Source organism: Hyposmocoma kahamanoa, unplaced genomic scaffold (assembly GCF_003589595.1).
Source record: "Hyposmocoma kahamanoa isolate Upper Pololo Valley unplaced genomic scaffold, ASM358959v1 65, whole genome shotgun sequence".
Classification (NCBI taxonomy): Eukaryota; Metazoa; Arthropoda; class Insecta; order Lepidoptera; family Cosmopterigidae; genus Hyposmocoma; species Hyposmocoma kahamanoa.
In genome coordinates, this window is record NW_020653853.1 from 11754053 (window position 1) to 11769567 (window position 15515).

Here is a 15515-nt window from a genome sequence, read left to right on the forward strand (position 1 = left end):
AACTAGCAAATCCAAACAAATTCGATTCTGGCAGCTTTGTCATGTACTAACCTAACCTAAACCCACAGGAGGAGGTCGAACCAATTAGGAAATGCAAACAAATTCGGTTAATTCACCTATACACCTAAACACCACTGGAATTACATTAACTTTTTTTACACACATACACATTTAACTCAGTGAATGTTATATCTGAAGTGTTTATATAAAATGAACATTACGCCATCGGTATATTAGATCGAAAGTTGTTATATCAATCGTCTTTTATACCTAGTGACCTTTATATCATGCAAGAATATGTCAAATGTCTGTATGCCATAAATTAATTATATCTGTTGAACGTTATATCGACTAAAAATATATCATTTTTTGTTATATATTACGAATCGCATCGCAAATGTCACAAAATTTAAGCATTGAAGAAAAATTTCAATCTTAGATCTGGCAGTATGGCCAATTAGGCCTTAGCCTGTTGTGAAGGATGAAAAATTTTACTACTACTCAAACATGAGTACGCTTAAAGTCCAAAAGTTTTGATTACGAATGCCAATGCAGCGCAAACAAATGTTAACGACATGCATTCCATGGTGAACATTTAAACCATGCAATTTAGTATCGTGGACGACTGAAGCTGCATATCTATCAAAAACTACGAAGGAATTAGTTGCATGGCTTAGTTTCTATGAAATCCACAGAAGCTTATTGAATTCTTTATGATAATCTCCAATGATGTACAATGTGGTTCAACTTTGTGGCAAGAACAGAAATCTCAATAGACTAATTTAATACACAATTAAGTAATGTGGACAAAAAGATTAAAGCCTCAGCGTTACTAATTTTCAGTGTTCACCTGTAATTAGTGTGGTGCGGTGCACGCTCGGATTCGGACGTGCTCCACTGCACAATAAGAATTATAATAATTCGCGACCCGCGCGGCAATAGCCGCTGCACGTAATTGACTATGGGTTCTCAGCAACTCATAGCCAACGAACTGTTGGCGTTTATACAACACGCCATAGACACCATGGACGAAGTCAGCATCGTGCAGATCTGCAAGTCAAATTTCAAAGAAGAAGAGATTTGCAGTGGCAAGGCGCTGCTTTTCTGGACGTTTGGCAAAGCCGAGCAGATGCCGTCTCGTCGGAGAGATGGAGGAGCGAAGAGTCTCCAGGACATCATTACGTTGTTCAAGAAGACCGACCCAGACGACGTGCCTGCATTCGTGGCGAAGGAGCTGCATAAGCTGCCCCCTGTCACGTTCGACCACGTCGACGTCACCAGGCTGCTGAAGGACATCACGTCCATAAAAGCAAGCCTTGCTGAAGTTCAGTGTAAATTGGAGGCCTCAGACAACACCATCAGTGAGTTGCGTGCCCAAGTTGTATTACTTAGTAGTGCGGCTTCGGTAAGTAGGTCACCTGAGGCCTGCAACGTGAACACTTGTCGCGGGGCGCAAAATGCTTCTTTCAGCAGTTTTGAGTCGGCTCACATGCGTGTGTCACCGACCTCTGGCGCTGTTGCCGCGCGCGTTGCCCCGCACCCCGCCCCGCCGGAGACGACCCCTCCACGTGATTAAGCAGCTGTTGCCGCTGCCCGACCTAGTACTCCACAACCACAACCCAGGCAACCAATGAAGGGAAAACCGAAAAAGAAACTCGAATCTGGAGCTGCGTCGTCAGTACCACCGAGACTAGTTGATCAGTGCGACGAGGACGGCTTTCGGAAGGTGGAAAAGAAAAAGAAGAACACCAGCCGAAACCTTAGTGGCACCGCCCTGACTGGCCCGAATCATTTATTGCGTTCAGCGGTACCGACGACGTTGTTATAAGTGTCGCGTCTTCATTACTCCACCAAGTCTGCGGATATTGTGGAGTACATGCGAGTGAAGGCCAACGCAAACCTGAGGGTCGAGCGGTAGGAGTCGCGCCACAATGTGAATTTTAATTCATTTGTGGTGCGAGTACCAACTCAACACCTGTCGACCTTCATGAGAGAAGACTTTTGGCCGAAGGGTGTCATATACCGGCGTTTCCGAGGACGGCTACCGGACACCCACGTTGCGTCACACGTCGAAGTACATACGTGTAAATAAATAGTGTTATATGTATATTATCATGTTATATTGTATTTATGATTAGTCCGTAAGGTATTTATTTAATATTTCTGTTATTGTTTTATTATATTATTGTTATATTATATGTATGTTAGTCTGTAAGGTATGTATCTATGGGTCCTAGTTGCCTGAAATAAATAAATAAATAAAAAAAAAATAAAAAAAAAATAAAATTGTTGGCCTGCTACATGAGCGGAGTATGAATCAAATATAACCTACCTTAAACAATATGTTAAAGTATTAAAGTTTTGTTTTTTAAACCAGTTGTTACTCGACTTCTGTACAAATAGGCCATTACTGCCATTACTTATAAAATATTTTGTGATCCAACGGGGAGTAAAAAAAAGTAATAAGTATTGGGTCTGACATGCGGATGATGATGGTAAGACTCGCATAGAAACAACCACTGTCATCTTTGTTAAGGACCATTGCGAAATAGTATTGTTTGCTTGCGACACATCCTTGATTTTTAAACCAGACAGACATGGCATTAACTATGACCATATTAATTATATCCTGTCTATTTTTATTTATTTATTTTTTTTTATTTATTTATTTTAAACACTAAGAATATTGTCTAAAGTAGTTTATTGGTTTAATGCTAACAATTGACAGAATTTGTTAAATTTGAATTACCTAACGTAAAATAGACTAGTCCAAGCATAGAAATAAACGGAGAAAAGTTAGACCTTGTTAATAAAGCAGTCTTCTTGGGAGTGACCTCAGATAGTAATCTTCAATGGTTTCCACATATATCTTCCCTGGCCAGCAGATTAAACTCGGCTGCATACGCAGTCCGCAGAATACGTGAGCTTACCGATGTTAGCACTGCTAGACTAGTTTAATTTAGTTACTTCCATAGAATAATGTTCTACGGGATTCTCATGTGGGGCAAAGCGGCAAATAGTCAAACAATATTTGTACTGCAAAAACGAGCGATTCATTCTGTGTACCGTCTAGGCTCTCGGGTTTCTCTCAGAGAAAAGTTTAAGGAGACTGGTATCATCACAGTACATTTACTCAAATATTTTATATGGCCGTAAAAATATACATAATTTCAATAAGATAGAAGATATCCATAATATTGCACCACCACCACCACCACCACCACCACCCATAACCTCATGGCACCACGATTTTGTTTAACCAAGGTAAACAACTCTTTCATTACGTTTTTACGATAATATTCTGGAGCATATAATAATATTAAGATTATCGTTTCCTAAGTTTAAAAACTACATTAAAAATAATTTGATTGAAAAGTCATATTACAAAATTAAAACTACGTGTTAGATAAAGATGTATGGAAAGACGACACGGCTCCAGAATCCACACAAATTTGATTCAAAGTGTATTCCATAGAATTTAAGTTTATTTGAAAAGATCAATCCCTACAGTTTCTTGCTCGTTCTTCTCAGGGAAGTCAGCGTAGTGAACGAGCAGTAGTAGTGAATGACCACGGCAAGTCATAGATAATTACCAATACTTATACAAGATAAATCGCAAACGAGCAAACCATTTGCACATTACAGGAGTTGCGGGTTGATATTATTCGCTACCTTAAATTTTTCAGCAATTCAGATGAATATCTACAATGACGAAACTATTTAGTTCCCCTGAAACTGTAGAAAATTAGTCCCATTAGTTTGTGGATTCTCGTTGCCCACTATTCTACTCAAAACAATAAACGGGATACTAACAAGACGGCGGCAGAAGTATATTGCTGTTAATTTTTCAAATTATTACGTATAAATGTGCCTATTAGATATTCACTTTTGCTTTTTATGTTGTTTAACATATTTAATTTGTTTTTAAGCAGACGGCTACAGTTATTTTTACACGTTTAGTTATTTTTCATTGTTACATTGTCCTCTTCTGAAAATTACAACAAGTTGTTGCTTACTCTCACAGAGCTGTGGTCTGCAGAATTTACTTAGGATGTAATTTGAGGCGTATGGATTTAACTTTGTGTGTTAAAGTACATCACCGTGGAAAGGGGTCAAGCAATTTGCCCTACGACGTAACATTTAAAATTACAACCCGCATAAACCCAAGTAATTCAGTTTACACACCTAAATCTAGGCAGTGTAATATTTTATGTTAATAATAATACCAACCGAGCACTTAACTTCCAAACCGAATGTCCTTAAAATTTATTCTAACCCTTTTGGAAAGTGTTAATCCACCACAAATTGGGTTAAATTGCTTTAGCCCTTAGAGTGCCTTGGGTCTCTGAGGGTAGAAAAGCAATATTAATGCTGTTGTCAGGTGTGGGAAGGGATCAGATTTGGCATCAAAGTTGAATTGAAATGTCATTATAAATTAACTAACAGCGGCCTGCAACTTCATGAGATTTTATTTTATTTATTTTGAAAAATTCTGCAAACGTGTTTTACAATAGATTTTCTACGACTAACCAAAACTGCGTTAACTGTAACGTTAACTATAAAAAAAATTATTAATACAATTTTGTTTTTTAATTATAATAAACTAGTGGAGTAATTACACAAAAATAATTGAATATCAATTCAATAAAAATTAGATATAAAAAATATTTTAATATATACTTTTTAATTAAATATGTGCCGAGTAAAATTTGTAATTTTTTTTCAATCACATTTTTACGGATACTCATATTAACAACGGATTGTACAATATTGAATTCATTGACAAATTGGAAAAAAAATAAATCATGAAGCAAGATTTGCTTTGGAATGACAAATTTTCAATTTCGATTCAATAAAAAAATTGAAAAAAATACATAAAGCCAAATGTGCTTTTTTAACACTAGATTGAAGTTATTCAACCAATGTTCGATGTGTAATCGGGAAAAATACATTTTTGATATTCACCTTTCTATTTAAAAGGTGATTAATTTAAGATGAACATTATTACGTAATTTATTCATGTTATTTATACATTTTAAGGCGGATCCTTTATAAGCTTCTGAATAACACTTGAAAAATCGGACATCGAAAAATGTATCGGAGCCAAAAAAAGAGGAAAATATTTGATACATTTCAAAAGCAAACTAAACTGAAGCCGGCGGCGTCGACAATTCAGGTGTACGCACGAAATTGAGTTTCATGAAAAGTAGTGAATGCGAAATGCAACGAAATTCTCATTAACGGTACGGAATGAAATTCAAACATGCACTAGGGTTGAAAATTGTAGTCGGTTTCACTCAACTCGGCCAAATTTTGCGTAATTAAGCGGATTGTCGGGTTTTTACAAAAACAACAAAAACAAAATTACAAAGGGGTACATTGTTATGAAACTGTAGATTCGCGCAAGGTCACTATTGCTATACGTATGTATCAGTAGGAATTAAATTTCAATTTGATTGAAGTTGACTCAGTTCACAGTTCTAAACTCGTCTCTTTTTTAATTTTTTTGTTAAATTCTTTATTGCGCAAGGAAAAGACATTAAAAATACACGTGTCAAAGACATAATATAAATAATAATAAATAAATAAATAACGCACACACTCATAGCCCCGCACTAGAGAAGGGTCGCGGGTACCATGGACACACATAGACAACCAACCACAAATTACACCCAATGTCACGAGGAAAATAAATGTAGGCCATACAAATATTTCTCCCAGTCCGGGAACCGAACCCGGGACCTCTGCGCGGGAGACCAGTATGGTAACCGTTCGGCCACGGAGGCAGATTAACAACGGTTATCTTACCTCTAAAAGAGATTCCTATCTCTTCCAGCCACACTTTCTTTCGCAGATTTTCCTTTTGATCACGTGGTGAAGAAAGAAAGTCTGCAACGTTACATATAAATTATCTTAAAATGAACTTTAACAAAGTAGTAAATACATGCGCCTAGTAATACATTACATTTGAACCTTTTACGTTAACCAATATGATAATGAAGAGAAAGGAATACTTTTGATAATGAAAGAGCTTTCATTTCTGTATTGGCTCTATTCCTTTCATTGAATACCTTAGTCCTTAATGTTGTTACTCTGAAGAATTTGCGCAGCGCACAAAGTTTGGGAATATTTAAAGTTTTGCGTTCTTTAGGTTTAGAAAATAACAAAAAGATTTTTAATAATAAGATTGTCATTACCTACAGAGCTTAAATTGTTATTAAGACAAACTTGAGATGAAATTATTACAAGTAAAACTTGCACTACGTCCAAACATATCAAAGCAACTTTTTGGAAAATATCAAAACAATTTTTTTTTCAGAATTATATTATAATTAGATACTATTATGGCGGAGTTGCGTACCATGCAGAGCCATCTATCTAGTTTGCCTGTCCTTGTGCAAGACGTCAAATCTATAAAAGACGAGATAAATGAACTCAAGAAGTCGTGTGATTTCAACAGCGCTGTTTTGGATGATCATAGCTTGAGGCTAAAGTCAATGGAGAATGAGTTGCCGAAACTGTCTGCACTTCAGAAGAATATTTTGACTCTGAATAGTGATGTGGCTGCTTTGAGAAGTGAGTAGGTTAGTAGAGATCAATGGCAACGTATCGATAATGTCGAAATTAAAGGAGTACCGTTGAAGAAGAACAACGAGAACTTATTTATGATTCTAGACCGGATATCGAAAGCTGTTGATTATCAGATTCACAAAACCAACGTCAACTATATTTCCAGAGTTCCGATGAAAAATTCCAAGGAAAAGCTAATTATTGTTAGCTTTATCAACCGCTATATTAAAGAAGATTTTTTAGCGTCCGCTCGTTCTAAAAAGAAGCTATCGGCAAGTGAGATAGGTTTCGGTGATTGTTCTCAAAATGTTTTTCTTAATGATCATCTTACTCCTGAATACAAGCAGTTGTTAACGTCTACTAAATCATCTTTGAAACTTAAAGGCTATAAATATATCTGGGTGAAATACGGTAAAATTCATGTGCGTAAAAATAACAATTCGAAGATTTATATTATTAATAGTCAAACTGATTTAAACAAATTGTCTTAAAGTGTTGCTTATCAAAATTAGTTATTAATTTGTCTATTTTTGAAGTAAGATATACTTGCCTTTGTAATTTTTCGTCGCGTCTAGTGATAAATTTTACCTTTTTTGTTAGTTTTACTTTAATTAAATTTTATAAAAGTTTGAGTGCCTCTGCTTCGATAAAACCGATCTATTGTTTGCAATCTTGTTCTTTTGTGGAATCCTTTACCTGCGCTAATGACTATGTTTTACTTATATTGCACCCATTGCAACGTATGATAGTCTCTTTCTCGCTAAGCGTCTACACACGGTTTCGCTTAGTGCACTATTGCTTGCTTTCTCTGGCTAATGGGATTATATTTATGTCTTGTTATGATTTCTTTTACATATTTAGATTTACGTATTTACTTGCCGAACTGCATTTGTTTGTGGTTAAAATTGAGAAATAAATATTATTATTTATTGTTAGTGATGCTGGTCCTTGCAGATTCTTATACATTTACATATTGTTGCTATTTAATTTCATATCTTTGTTTTAAAAATGATTGATTCTACAGATAAGTCGTTTTATCCTACTATTTACTATCAAAACGTTAGGGGACTTCGTACAAAAACCATCGGGTTTTATTGCAATTTACTTAGAAATTCTTTTGATATAATTGTGCTGATGGAGACATGGCTAGTGGATGGAATTTATGATTCGGAACTATTTGATGGTAGGTATGTGGTATGGCGGCGGGACGGTGATCTGTCGTTGACTGGTCAAAGCCTAGGTGGTGGAGTTATTATTGCTATCCGCCGGGACCTGAGTGTTACTCCTCAACCTACCTATCAATCATCTGCGGAAGATTTATGGGTGACTTTATCATTAAAATCACCAGGCAATCGTACCACTAACTTACATTTGTGTGTTTTATACTTATGTAAACAAAATGAAGGTAACTCTTTTTCTCTGCAGTTGCAAATTTTTTTGAACAAACTAGGTGAGGTTAGACTTAGTAATCCTGGAGATAAATTCTTGATCATTGGTGATTTTAACTTAAGTAATATTAGTTGGACTATGAACCACGAGTTCTATGTACCTACTGATTATTCTATGTACGATGAGTGTGCTTTAATTGATGAATTGAGTGTACAAAATCTAAAAGAGTATAATGGTGTTGTCAATAAAAATGATAGGATTTTGGACCTTGTTTTATGTAATGACATCGTAACGGTATCGGAATGCTTTGAACCATTGGTGCCACTTGATCCATACCATAAAGCTTTAATTGTTTCTATACAATTTATCCCTTTCACTCGTTTGAAATCAATTTAAAATATTCTTATAATAGAGCTAACTACGACCTCATCAATGCTGAGCTCTTAAGCATAGACTGGGATAATGAATTTTCACACCGTACATTAGATCAATGTGTTGAATTCTTTTACAATAAATTTAGACTAATTAGAGACCAACATATTCCAAGTAAGCTTGTAATTTCGGGGACGTATCCTATTTGGTACACGTCACCATTAAAAAAGGTAATTAGAGAAAAAAATAAATATCACCGCAGATATAAATTGTATAATAATGTATGTGATTCATTGTCTTTTAAATTTCAGAGGGATCGTGTTAAGTTACTGGAAAAACAATGTTTTTTGAAGTACACAGAATCAGTTGAAAATAATATTGCAAGACATTTTAAACAATTTTGATCTTTTATTAGGTCTCGTTTTAACTCGCACGGCATTCCAAGTAGTCTACGATATGGTAATGTTAATGTCAACACTGGTGGTGATATTTGTAATGCCTTTGCCGATTATTTCAAAACAAATATTTTGAGTTCTACATCAAGTTATGTTCCAGACAAATTTGACGTTAATATTGATTATCAGACAGTTTCTGATATTGCTAGTATCAAAGTAGATTCCAATGTGCGTACAAGATTGTTACGTACACTAGACCCGAGCAAGTCAGCGGGTCCAAATCATTTACCGATTGCATCAATAAACCAGTATTATTATTATTCCAGCGTTCCTTTGCTGAGCGCTATGTGCCGTTACTATGGAAATGCGCGTATGTTACCCCTGTCTTAAAGAACTCGCCTAAAACGAGCGTAGTTAATTATAGACCCATTTCTAAATTGTGTATATTATCTAAAGTAATGGAAAAAAATGTTCACACTCAAGTCTATAATGCTTTATATAATTCATTTAATCCCACTCAACATGGTTTTCTTCGACGTAGGTCTACGGCATCCAATCTTGTATTGTTGAACGAATTTATCTCGCAGTCTATGGCCAGTGGTCATCAAGTAGATGTCATCTACACAGATTATAGTAAAGCTTTCGATAGAATTGACCATAACATTCTTATAGCTAAACTCCATAGAATCGGTATAAGAGGTGACCTTCTGAGATGGTTTACTTCATACATAAAAAATAGATCTCAAGCAGTAGTCGTAAATATTTACATATCTAGTTGGGTTATCACACCCAGTGGGGTGCCCCAAGGTTCACTGTTAGGGCCACTGCTCTTTAATATATTTATTAATGACATTGGAAATTGCTTCTGCTTTTCCGACTTAATGAGCTTTGCTGACGATATGAAAATTTATGCCAAAATCACATCGGTTGATGACGCTGTTGCCCTACAGTCTGATCTATCACGTCTGAATGACTATTGTTTGAGAAATAAATTAGATCTTAACCCCTCCAAATGTTTTCTAATGACTTTTTCACGGAAAGTAAAAAGTATTTCTACCTCTTATATATTAAAAAATTATAGTCTTGAACGAAAGACTGTGATAAGGGATCTGGGTGTCATCCATGATTCAAAGCTGATTTTTGATGCTCATATTGATGATATTGTCTCCGGGGCTACTAAGTCTCTTGGATTCATAATGCGTAACTCAGTTTGTTTTTCAAAGCCAAAAACTCTACGGATACTATATTGTACATATGTTCGTAGTAAGTTAGAATATGCCTCCCAAGTTTGGAATCCGATGTACCAGGTCTATATTGACAGAGTAGAACGAGTTCAAAATAAATTTATTAAATTCTTGTGTTATAAAATGGGTAAGTCTTATAATTCATTGGGTTACTTGCGTCTCTGTAAAGATCAGCGTCTATTACCATTATATGATCGCAGAAAAATCTGTGATATAATGTATCTTTTAAATATTATAAACGGCAAGGTTGATTGCATTGACTTATTGGGTGAACTCTCATTTAATGTTCCAACACGTTCCATGAGACACTACCACCCTCTTGTAGTTCCCATAGCAAGGACAAACTATAGACAGAATAGTTTTATATGTAGAGCTAGTAGGAGTTTAAATGGTGTGCTAAGTGACTATGACCTGGATGTAGATATATGTAATTGTAACATTGATGTACTAAAACGTAAAATAACAGATATATTAATGAATTTAATTGAATAACATGTGGTTGTTGACGCACGTATGGGATTGATGTACTTATTAGCTTTATTAGTCCAATCCTCGTGTTTAACTAACTTGTAGCTATAAGTGAAAACCTGTAATTGGCTTTATGTTTTTATTGCTGTTTTTTACTAAGTGTTTATAGCTGTTGGTTTTCCATGAATAAATAAATAAATAAATAAATAAATAAATAAATAAATAATATACAATTATAATTCTTAATTACCTAGTGTTAGTAATACCCAATTAATGTGCATGTAGGCTCTGACAGTATTTCATTACTGGGCTGTCCCACCGAAGTGCGACCGTGTTTAAAAGTCTATACTACCTCAAATGGCTTTGCTTGATTGATTGATAACAATGAAAGTGTTGAATCCACCGACCACATAAATACTAGTAATCAATCACTTTGGAGATAAAAACACACAAACTTACTAGTGTACTTATAAAATATATGTATATTGCCTCGAAATTTTACAAGAAAACCGCTGTGATCAATAGGCACTTTATATACCAATGATTTTTTTTATATCAACTGAATTAAATAGAGCACGTCCACTCTACGATATGCATTTTTTAATTTGCTTTAATTTCGTCTGTAAAAAAAATAATTATGAAATAAAGCCAGTGTCCCAGCCGCTCGACACAAGCAAAATGAACCGCATTAGTGCAGGAAAAATTTGGTGGTCTTAGGGCTCACGCGAAGCAGCGTAGTAGCGCAGTGCTTTCGCATGATAGCCTGGAAGCCATCCACCCACGTCACGCAGAATATGACAGACGCGCTACAGCCGCGCCCTAGCCCCATCACGCGTTACTGCATTGCACCATCCAAGCGCTACATGCCCATCGCGTGTGTAGAACGATTGACAGAATGATTTACGGGTTTCTATATTTGATCCTGAATCTAAGATTGTTTTCTATCCAGATTTTATTCGATCCATCGATCGCTGCCGGATTTAAATTTCAATATGTCTGTCTTGGCTCTAGCGCCCTTAAAAATAAGGATCGGTCGTAAATTTACTACCTCTCTAACGTTTAGTTCCACGCAATCGAAATAAAAATTCATTACATGAATTAGTGAATAAAATGGTGGTTATGTTTTTGATTTGACTTTGATAAAAGTCATTATTTCATTTAAAACAAATTCAACTGATCTTTTGTACAGCCTAAATTTGAATCTAAATACAGCGTTAGTTAGTTAAACTTGCCATGAAGTTTATACGCCTAAACCTTCTTAAGGACACAAGATGCTCTTGGTCGCTGTCGCTATTATCCCAGTCATATAACTGAGCAAATTGTTCAAGATCACAGTCGCTATCACTTAAAAATAACTTCCATTTTCACACGATTACACAGTACAATCGGTCAAAATTAGAGGATCGCTACTATAGATCGAACACGTTCAAAATCCGATTTGACAAAGCTATGGATCGGATATTGAAAGCGCACAACTGTCACTACCATACAAATGTCAATCTAAAAATGCCATACGCCCTCCCACAGATGGATTGAAACAAAAGATCGGAATAACGATCCATCGATCGGTTATTGAAATAGTAAAAAATAGGATTTGCATTGATTATTCAAGCTCAGATAGCAAATTATGGATTGAGATTAAATATAGAGAAAGCGGCCGTTAAAAAGCGTCATCTTAATCTCTTTTGTACAAGGTACAAATCTGCAAGCGGACACACAGCGCCCTGCGCTCTAAGTTGTCAGATCTAAGTTGTCGCTCTCATTCGTGACCCAGATAGTTAAAGTTGGCCACTCTGTTGAGTGTAGCACCAGCCAAAATGATTAATGGTAGTGTTGAATAGGTCGTATTACCGTTTTAAATACTATCATTTCACTTATGGTCGCGTTGTACAAGGGACTCAGCAAAACCATATAATAATTATAATAATAATAGGGGTTAAAGTATGAAATTGCCGATTGGTACTGAAAATCTAAATTGTTTATTTTTTAAATTTTTAACAAATTTATTTAATCAAAATAGTTGCCATTATTATCTATACATTGCTGCCATCTAATGGGAAGGTTATTAATGCCTTTGCGATAGAACTCCGACGATCTAGACTGCACAAACTGTGTGAAAGCATTTTGTACTGCCTCCTGGGAAGAAAAGTTCTTGTCACGTAGATAATTGTCCAAATCACGAAAAAAATGGTAGTCCGTTGGAGCAAGGTCTGGTGAATACGGAGGATGACGAATGGTTTCTAACTGCAGTTCCTGAAGGGTCAAAATGGTTTCTCCTGCTGCGTGTGGTCTCGCGTTGTCGTGGAGCAATAATGGTGAAGATCGATTCATGAGTCGGGGCTGTTTTACTGCTAGTTTTGTCAACATGGTTCGGAGTTCGGCACAATAGACATCTGCCGTTATTGCTTGACCAGATCGGAGAAAACTATAGTGAATAACACCATGCTGAGACCACCAAACAGTTACCATTACCTTTTTATTGATAAGTTTTGCTTTAGGACACTGTTGTGGCATTTGACCTGGGGTCAGCCATTGCATTTTTCTTTTCCGGTTATCATAAAGAATCCACTTTTCATCACATGTTACAATTCGATCCAATATTCCTTCATTTCTGTACCGGTTCAACAAGGCAACACAAGTTTCAACACGCGTTTCTTTCTGCAGATCAGTCAAATCATGAGGCACCCATTTTTCGTATTTTTTTATTTTATTGATTTGACGCAAGTGAGTCAATATTGTGGGTAAGGTAACGTTAAACCATGCCGCTAATTCCTGGGTAGTTGGACTAGGATCGGCTTCCACTATCTCTCTTAATTCATCGTTATTCGCCTGTGTGGGAAAAAAATCACATGCTCTATTCGAAGAGAAATTTTCAAATCACTGATTCATTTGTAAGAACTCTCGCTCTATAAGTCTGTTGGCTCATGATCAGTTACTCGCATTCCTAAAGGAAATCCGAACTACGTTTGAGCTGTGCCAAAACACTACTTTTGTAGTCTTTTAGTGTTTTTTTTTAAAGAACTACCTAAATAAGGTTTTACTACTAAACCAGACCTTTTGCAATGCCCATTGTCCTTACAAGTCGGGCACGGTTCATCACAGCGGCTAATATATGTGTTAACAATTACAGTGCGCCTTATAATAGACACTAGAAGTTTCGGTTAACAAATAAAGAAAAGTTTCGTTATAAGATGGAAGAGTGTATGGAGCGAGCTCTCCTCTTTTTCATCAATCATCTTGGATATGCGGACCGAATTTTGGGAGAATACTTGCTCGGGTTTCCTTCCAGTTCGCATTTTTATTACTACCTATAATCTGTTAAAGACTTAACAGATCGATGTTCAAAATTTGTACCGATTTCAGTCGATATACAGTTTTTATTTGTCAGTCTAAATCATTTCTAAGGTTATAATATTGATTGTAATTAATATTATACAAACAATTACAAAATTTATTGTTCCTTTTCCACTTTAACAATACATTTTACAAGATAATTAAACTAAGGAATATGCACGTCCAGTTAAATTGTGAGGTGGAAGACTTGTGCCTAAACTAGGTTGAACCTGTACTATACGCAATAAGTAACCATTATGATGTTTTACTACCGTGAGATTCATTTATTTTATTATTAATACAAACATTTAACACAAAGAAAAATTCCTTCGATCTGACAGGACTCGAACCTGCGTCTGTGGTAAACCAGGGCGACCGTTCTACCAACTGTGCTACAGCTCGAGTAGCAGCCCTAACGAATTTTTGTATGCGTTTATTACAGATCTTTGTTTTTGTTTGTTAACGGATTTTTGCCGTAGCGCCATCTGTGAGAAATCTATGAAAGTTTTTCTTTATTTAACCTGGAGTCTTTACAGCTACCATAGGTTGATAAGAGATGTCACTTTACAAATTGTTACATTGCGTAAAGTTTTTCTTCACTCAATCATATATTCACGATGAAATTCGAAATTTTCGTTAGAGATTTCCTCCAAAGCAAAAGTTTCGGTATTTAAGGTAGCTTTATAACATTGACTTACAAATAAATGGACGACGGGTCTAATACAAAAACCACGAAAAAAATATCCCAAGTCAACCTATTTAAACGTAGTGACATGTAAAGGAATATGAAAAAGCTAAAACGTTGAATTTAAATTGTAATGTCATCGCATTACTGTCTAATTTTGCTTGCAACAATTGAAAGGCGCAAAAAAACACCATATTCAGCTTCTACTGGAAACTTACCAAAATGCACCATATGTAGCTTCTAGTGAAAAGTACGTGAACACAGGTATAATGGAGTAGCCTTTATTATTTATAAACAAATTTTATATGTAAATGTTGAATTTTATACAATGCCATTCATTACGAGCTAGGGTGTCTGATTTTTTTTCTTGGGTTTCGAGAATTCCCGTACCCGATTTCTCGAGTTATTCGAGCATTTTTTTAAAAACCGTAAAAAAATCAGCTCAATCAACTATAAAACTAAATGTGAACTTTTCGAAAGTTGTTTTGGCCTGGGTATTTTGAATTGTGCCCCGAAATAAATTCCATCGTTCTTGGTCCGAGGTTCGATTCCCGGTAAAACCAATTTGGGAAATGAACTTTTGTAAATTGGTTCTGCTCTGGGATTCTGTTGCTCTGATACTCATGGGGAGTATGTACTGAGAGTTCCCTAGTTTCAGACCAGGTGATTGTCTTACAATAGAATACCAAGACCAGAACTATTTAGAAAAGTTAATTTGTTAAATTGATCCTACCGGTATCGAACCCGGGAACTTCTCATCCTGTGCCCACAGTGCAAACCGTTAGGCTATCAAGGTTATGCTATTTGTATTATTATGCATCATTTGCATCTGAAAGCTACAAATTGCTTAAACTTATTAAAAAAATCCTATTTTATTTGCAGTGTCAGTCTGCTTCAATTACCTTCTTTGTTTCTTAAGTTGGTATATTTTGTCATTCATCCAACTTTTGATTTTTAATGCATTTTGGCGGTGTAAGATGTTCTCTATTAATATTTGTCACATTCTCCCTAAGTTCAAGTTATGTTTACTGGATAAATTCCTGTATTCTCTCCTTTCTA